This window comes from Pteropus medius, unplaced genomic scaffold (assembly GCF_902729225.1).
Source record: "Pteropus medius unplaced genomic scaffold, Ma_sr-lr_union100, whole genome shotgun sequence".
Taxonomy (NCBI): domain Eukaryota; kingdom Metazoa; phylum Chordata; class Mammalia; order Chiroptera; family Pteropodidae; genus Pteropus; species Pteropus medius.
In genome coordinates, this window is record NW_024349801.1 from 3,788,353 (window position 1) to 3,795,771 (window position 7,419).

The 7,419-nt window shown below is 47.6% G+C and overlaps 1 pseudogene; it reads right to left on the reverse strand.

Moving 5' to 3' along the window:
- Positions 1-5,314: 5,314 nt before the first annotated feature.
- Positions 5,315-5,433, reverse strand: LOC120623140 (uncharacterized; annotated as a pseudogene).
- Between the last annotated feature and the right edge of the window lie 1,986 nt (positions 5,434-7,419).

Consider the following 7,419-nt stretch of genomic DNA (forward strand, 5'->3'; position numbering starts at 1 on the left):
GTCCACTGCTGCCCAGCAGGCCTCGGGGCACATGGGCAGGAACATGTTCTTCAGGCCTAGCCTCTGGAATACAACTCCTGGACTAAAGGGGGCCCCCGCTTGGGGTTTCCAGGCACCTTTGGAACCACACCTTCACACGAGCATGGCTGGGCCTCGCTCAGTTTTCAGGGGATCTCCTCCCACCATCTCCTTCCCAGCCTCAAGCTGGGATGGGTATTTGGTCATGATGTTGAGGTCAGGGCTGCAAATGCTGGACTCACACAAGGAACAGCCTCCGCTGACTGCCGGTCCCCACTTCCTCTCTGTTTTGCCTTTGAGGTCAATGGGACTCTGTGTGCAGCTGAAAATGCCTGGGGTGTGGAAGCAGAGAGGCCAGCTTTGGTGATTCTGGCCAGGACAGAGGGCAGAGGTGCCAGAAGTGGCCCTGGAAAGCTGGTGGCTGGCAGCCTTCGAGTATGATTTCTCCGACGTGAGAGGCTTGGAAAGGCTTCAGTAATCCTCAGACAACCTGGACTTAGAGCACGGCTCAGCCTGAAACTGTGGCCCGGCAGCTCCAGCAAGACTTTTCCAAGCCCACAAAGCATCTTGAGTGAGTCATCCGCAGCTCGCTCAGGGGGGCTGGCTGAGTCTCAGGCCCATGGAGGACTTTGAAGCCTTTGATGAACAGTCACACCTTTCCATGCCTTTCCATTCAGGAGAGACTTGCAAGATGCCGCTAATTGGATTTGAGTTTGGATGGTTTCCTGTGGGTCGATGAGGATTGCAAAAGAGGCCACCTGGCCTGGAGTTGGCAAGAAGCCTAACTTTTGGCCAGGCCAAGAGTTTGGGCATGCAAATAATCTATTGCTCTTAGATCCTGAGGTTGGACAACTTGGGGAGTACAGAGAAGGAAGCCAAGGTACCATGTTGCTGCAGATTCCAGAGTCTTCTAAACACCCTCATGTCAGGTAGAGCAGTATGAAGTGGCTGAAAGGAAAGGCAGCTTGTCCTACAGCCAGAAGATGGGTACGCATCTGTGACCCTGAGCATGCGTGTGTCTCTAAATGTTTCTCTCTCTATGACTGTGACAGACGGAGGAAGGGAGGAATGGAAGCAGGGAAGGATGGAGGGAATGAAGGATAGAGAGAGGGAGAGAGAGAGAGAGAGAACAGAGCACAGAAAGAACATACAACTATAGAAAGCATTCATCATTCAACAAATTCTTTGAGCATCTAATCTAGACAGGAAACTATACTAGGTCTATAGCAGATAGAAAAGAATAGTTCCTTTCTTTGAAAATGTTGCAGAAAAGGATATTGGATGAGTTGGGTTTCAGACACAGATCTGAGTGGGAATCTTGCATCTGCTGCGGGACCTGAGGCAGGGAGTGTGACCTCTCTGAGCCTCAGTTTCTTCTTCATGGAGGTGTTCTGAGGGCCCAAGGAGCCCCTGTTTGTGAAGCCTTTACCAAAGACTGGCGTGTAGGAAGTTCTGAAGAAGTGGCAAGGGCAGTGGTCGTGTGGCTGGTGCCCAGCAGGGGCTGTAACACACCTGCACAGGTGCACCTCTGTGCAGCCCCTGTGGTTACTGGGGAGCCAACTTAGACATTGCCATTCCCACATCGCTTTGTTCTTACCTTCATCATATCACCTCTCCCACAGCATGGCAACCGTTGGTTTCCATGTGGGTCTCCCATGATGAGCTGTGAGCTTCTTGTCTGCAGAAGCCTCACGTTAGTCATGTTCAGGCAGAGAGCCGGAACATGGGAAAATCACATGCACGCTCCAACCCAGGTCTCTCCACCCCCATCCTGTTCTTTTTATTCTTAGCATGTTATATAGTTTACTTCTTTACTATCTGACTCTTCTCACGACAATGTCAGCTTCAGGAGAGCAGGAATTTTGTGTTTTTTTGTCACTGCTTTCTCTCCAGTACCTGGACACATCCTCTGTGCATAAATATCTACTCTGACTGACACGCAGTAGCTACTCAATAAATATTGTCGAATGGCTTAATGAATAATTTAGCAATACTTCGTGAAATTACTGAGCAGGGTGTAGTTATTGGAGGCAGTAGAGGGAAGAGTGTATTCTGATGCAGAGGACAAGCATGCCTAGGACTCTGGCCAACAGGAGCACCATTCCTCGTCTGTGAGACTTTTGCAAGTTACTTAATCCCCCTAAGCCTCAGCTGGCACAGAGGTAGAATGGGAACAATAATAGTGCTTATCTAGTGGGATGTTGGAGAATTAATTAGAATGATTAATATAAATCGCTTAGCACCTTGCCTGGCACATAGGACGTGATGACAACAATGTCAACCATTGTCACAACCACATTGTTCACTGATGCCGGGTTGTTCAGGGAAGAGACATGTGCCTCTGCCAGAACAGTGTCATCCTGCCCTCGTTACAACCACCACTGCTTTCCGTGTCGCCGGCTACTTAGAAGTCAGAGTGGACGCATCTTTCACATCAGTGACTGCTGCAAAACCTCAGTTCGCCGTGTATTTAGTCTGCTGCTTATGCCACAAGCAATGTGGCTTCCATCACTGCTTTGCAGCGAAAAACCCTCTGTGACCTGCGTCTGCCCTTCCACCCCCAGGCCGCCCACTGAAATGTGGCTCCAACTGCAAACTCTTCTCCCTAGGGAATGCTGTGCGCATGGAGGGATCGGCTCTGGCCTGAGTTCAAGTTCTGTGGTTCCGATTTCCACTGCTCAGGCATGTGTTTACAGAGTACCTACTGTGTGCGCCATGGCTTGGCTTACTCTGTCCACAGTCCTCCAATCTAGGGCGACCCAGAGGAACCCTCACCCTTCTACCTGGTCGCATCTGGGACTCATTGGTGCTGTCACGACAGTTTGTTTATGTGTAATTTCTGGCTAAGACTTGAAAGGGGAACTACCGCTCTTTTCTCTAAACAGCCACTACTGTTATACAAAAAGCAGGCCATCTCGCGGCTTGGATGTCAGACCAAAATATCTATTCCCAGTGCACCTCGTGAGAGAAATCAAAGGGGCTTGTTTACTCCCAAATGAAAACTTGCAAAGTTAAGAATCCTTCGGGACTGGCCGTTTTACCATGAAGAAGACGCCTGCTGAGAAGCTCACGGTGAGCCTACAGGTTTGTTTACGGGGACAGTCCTCCCTGGTTACGAGTCAGACATCCTGAAACTCTCGAGCAGGCGGAGGCAGGCGGGGTTCACCGGTGGGGGCGACAGCAGCTGTGCCCCAAAGCGGAGGGGCGCGGGTTTCCTCTGCAGATCCCTCCGCTCATCAGCCCCTCTTCTCTCCTCCTGGGGAAGGCGCGTAGGCGGGGTGGGGCCAAGAGAGAAAGTCGCCTTTGTTTCCCCTGCTAATGTTTTCATTAGAAAGGGATTCTCCCGTGTGCATGTCCCTGACCTCTCGCAGCCCCGGTCGTCAGGTTTCAGGACCACGATTTGGACAGCTGCACAGGCTGATTTGATCAGGTATCTGAGCAGGGCTGCTGCTCTCCACGCCGCCGAGGGAGGCCCCAGTGCTGGCCCGTGCTGCAGGCCCAGGGCCTGGAGACGGCCACCCCCTCTGTGACCAGCTGTCCATCAAAACAGTTTGGCGGCCCTTACGTGGGTGGGAGAACTCCGATGTGGCCCAGCTTATAATTTATTTAATTGTGCCTCCAAGGGGAGAAAGGGAGGGCAGGGTCTAGTGCCTGTTTAACCTCCATTACTTCTTCCTGCGGGTGGGTGGGGTCCAAAGGATTTCCCATCTGACAGTTCTTGGGGCTGGGGTGGAAGATGAGTTATGGGGAAGACCTAACAAATACTGCACAGTTGTTTCTAAAATGAGGCCAAGACCCCCCTCAGTGACACCGGCTTTTGGTAGGGTGTGGGTCTGACAACTGTTTCTATGAGCTGTATGAATATCCTGTGGCTGCTGAAACAAAGTACCACAAAACGGGGAGCTTCAAACAACAGAAATTTAGTCTTTCACAGTTCTGGAGGCCAAAAGTCCAAGATCAAGGTGTTGGCAGAGCCAGACTTTCGCGCTCTGAGAGAGGATCCTTCCTGTCTCTCTCCTACCTTTTGGGTGGCTGGCAATCCTTGGGCTCCTTGGCTTACAGCTGCATCATTCCAATCTCTGTTTCACTCCAGTCTCTGCCTCTGTCTTCATGTGTGTCTCTTCCCTTTTCGTGTGACTGTGTCCAAATTTCCCTATTTATAAGGATACCGATCATTGGATTAGGGCCCATCCTCACCCATCTTAACTTGATGACATTTGCAAAGACCCTATTTCCAAATCATCTTAACTTGATGACATTTGCAAAGACCCTATTTCCAAATCAGGTCACCCTCACAAGTTCTGGAGGTTAGGACTTGGCCAGATCATTTTCAGGGACACAATTCCGCCCAGTACAGAGCTATTCTGCACAAAAGCCCATTTTTGCTTTGACATCTCAGTTTTCTCATCTGTAACATGGGATAAAGAGTACTTCTCCCTTGGGCTGATGTGATGAATACATTGGTTCAGAGATGTAGAGTGTTTAGAGTCCTGCTTGACACATGCAACCTGGGTATTAGGGGTAGTATTGTTCTTACTGTTATCATCAGGCGCAGGGCGCCAAAATCATCATGGAAGGAAAGAGGGTCAAGGTCAAATGCATCTCACACACTTCAGTGGTCTTAAGTCTCCCTTAGACTTCATCCTGCTCATGGCCCTCAGCCATGTGGGCCTCTCCTCCCCACATCACACTGGCTGGTGCCTCTGGACCTTTGCCCATGCCCATTGCCCATCTCTGCCAAGAGCCTGGCAGGCTCTTTCTGAGCTCATCGATGGCTGGGCTTCTCCTCATCTTCCCGTGCACCCCACCTGATGCTGGCATCCTTGTCTGGATTGTGCTTGGGCTGAGCATCTTGTCATATGGCAGCTGTGCTGTCCTTCTGCTTTCTTTACAACACTAGCACAATCTGTTATTTCACACTGGTCAATATTTGCCTGTGCTCATTGTCTGAAAGCAGGTAGATCATAAACTCCACGAGGGCAGGGGCCGTCTAGCTTGTTCTTCTCTGTGTGCTCCTGGCAGCGGTGGGCATTCTGTAGTCTCGAATACGTGACCAAGTGGAGGAGGTCAGACCACCTAGTTAGGAACCTGAGTCCCTTGTAGTGGTGGACACCGTCTTGTTGGAGACTTCCATCTGGGGACCCATGACAGAGAGCATATGTGTGGGAAAGCTTGGTTTCGCTAACCCAGGCTTATGTTTTCCTGTTCTATTTGTTTCTATTAAAATTTTTATTTTATTTTATTTTATTTTATTTTATTTTATTTTATTTTATTTTATTTTATTATTATTTGTTAACGCCCACAGCACCTGGTATTCCTAGGTGGTCTCCCATCCAAGTACTAACCAGGCCCGACCCTGCTTAGCTTCCGAGATCAGAAGAGATAGAGCACGTTAAGGGTGGCATGACTGTAGACTAAAGTTTTTATTTTCAAGAAAAATTGGCCTACCCATAGAAAAATTACCAGATATTACAAAGAACTCTCATATTTCCATCACCTGGAGTCACCTATTGCCAACATTTAGCCAGATTGTATTTGCTCTTTCTCTCTTTCTCACTCTCATGGTCAACATCATTGTGATCATTGTTTGTTTCTTTATTTTTGATGAACTCTTTGCAAGTAACTTGTATGACCTGTCCCTTTTTGCTTCTGAATACGACAGCAGCATCTCTTAGAAATGAGAACATTCTACACAACTACAATGTCCCCGTGCTTTATGAATGTTTATATTCTGGTCTTGTCATTTGTCCCAATACTGTGCCTTATGGCAACCTTTGCCTTCCAATCTGGAATCACACGTCACGTCTCATTAGTCTCCTTTAATCTGGAACGTTTCTCTGTCTTTGTCTTTCATTTCATCTGCATTTTGGAAGAGTACAGACTTACACTTCTGTAGATTGCTCCTCTATTTGAGTTTATCTGATAGTATTCAACTGAGCTTATGCATGTTGGGAAACCCAGGTGTTTAAGAAATGAGAGAATTATCCATGATAAAATAAAAAGACTTCACCTTTTAAGAAATTAATAAACTTAGCAACATTGGACCCAAATCCCACATGGGATGTTATGCACAGTGTCCACCCCACAGCCTTTAGTTTCAGAAGCTATGCCTGAGTGAGCCCCAACATCATGGTGAGTGGAAGCCGCTCCTAACTCACCATGTGACTCTGGACATGACCCTCACCACTGTGTCCCTCAGAGAACAGTATCAGAGAAAACATTTGATGAGAGAACATCTCCCAAGTGGCAGAGCGCAGAAAATATGATTCTTTCCTTCTAAATCTATAAAAGACTATACATAGATGCTTCCATTGCTGGGGGGAGAGGCATATCACAAAGAAAGACAACACCGAAGCAAAAACAGCTGGCACGTTGCACGGATTTGTGCAATAGCAGAAGAAACGGGTGATAAAATGCTATTGCCGAGAACGGCTCTTTGTCTTATCCACAAAGGTTTATCATCTGCAGCGATCTTTCTCAAGAACTCAGATATGCTCACAGCTCTCTGCAATGAGAATGTCAGTCTTGAAGAGAAGCAAGGTCATGCCCACATGGGCTGCTGTGGGCCTTGGCTAGAAGGAGCCACCACCCAACCACGTCTTGCTAGGACCTTACCTAGCCCCTAAGTCAGAGCTCTGATTTCCTGAGTTTAGACATGTTCGTGATCAGTGCTGATCACCCAGCAGGTGTGACATTCCTATAGTTAGAATAAACGCATAAATTATTAGATAAATGTAAAATAAATATTTTTGTTCTTCTCAACTAATTCTTTGGCTCATTTTCCAAATAAGTGCTTCTTGACCTTCTTAAATGGATATCCCCATTTGAGAAACACAGAAACACATCCCATTTTACGTGCTGATTTGCACACCCACTCTCCCAAAGGACTATAGAGAATAAGTTCTCATTAATAATCCTGATCCCATCTAAAAATCTCCACCACCCAAAAATATTTTGTCTTTCTGCAATTTCAAGTTATATTTTAAAAAACTTGCCCCCCATGCATTATGTAGTTTTGTAAAATGGAATATTTTTCTATTCTATCACTCTATTCTAGAGGTTGTGATTGCCCAACCAATGGTCAGCATCATAGGTGGGAGGCAGATACTTGATCCTAGGTAAGTCAGCATCATGATCATGGCTCTGCTGGCCTCAAGTTCTGAAGGAGCTGTCTTCTCACTGGACCTTACTCCAGAGGGTTTACTCACGGCATCAGACAGCCCAGTGCCTCTGAATCCCACGCCTCTCTGGTATAGAAAAGATGCCGACCCGTGGAAAGAGAAAACAGAAAACTGAGAGAGCCCCTACTTCAATGAAATCATGTATGTTCCTCAACAACAACAACAACAAAGCATTTGGGGTAAGCTGGGCTGTTTATCTCCATATCCACATGTGTTTGTT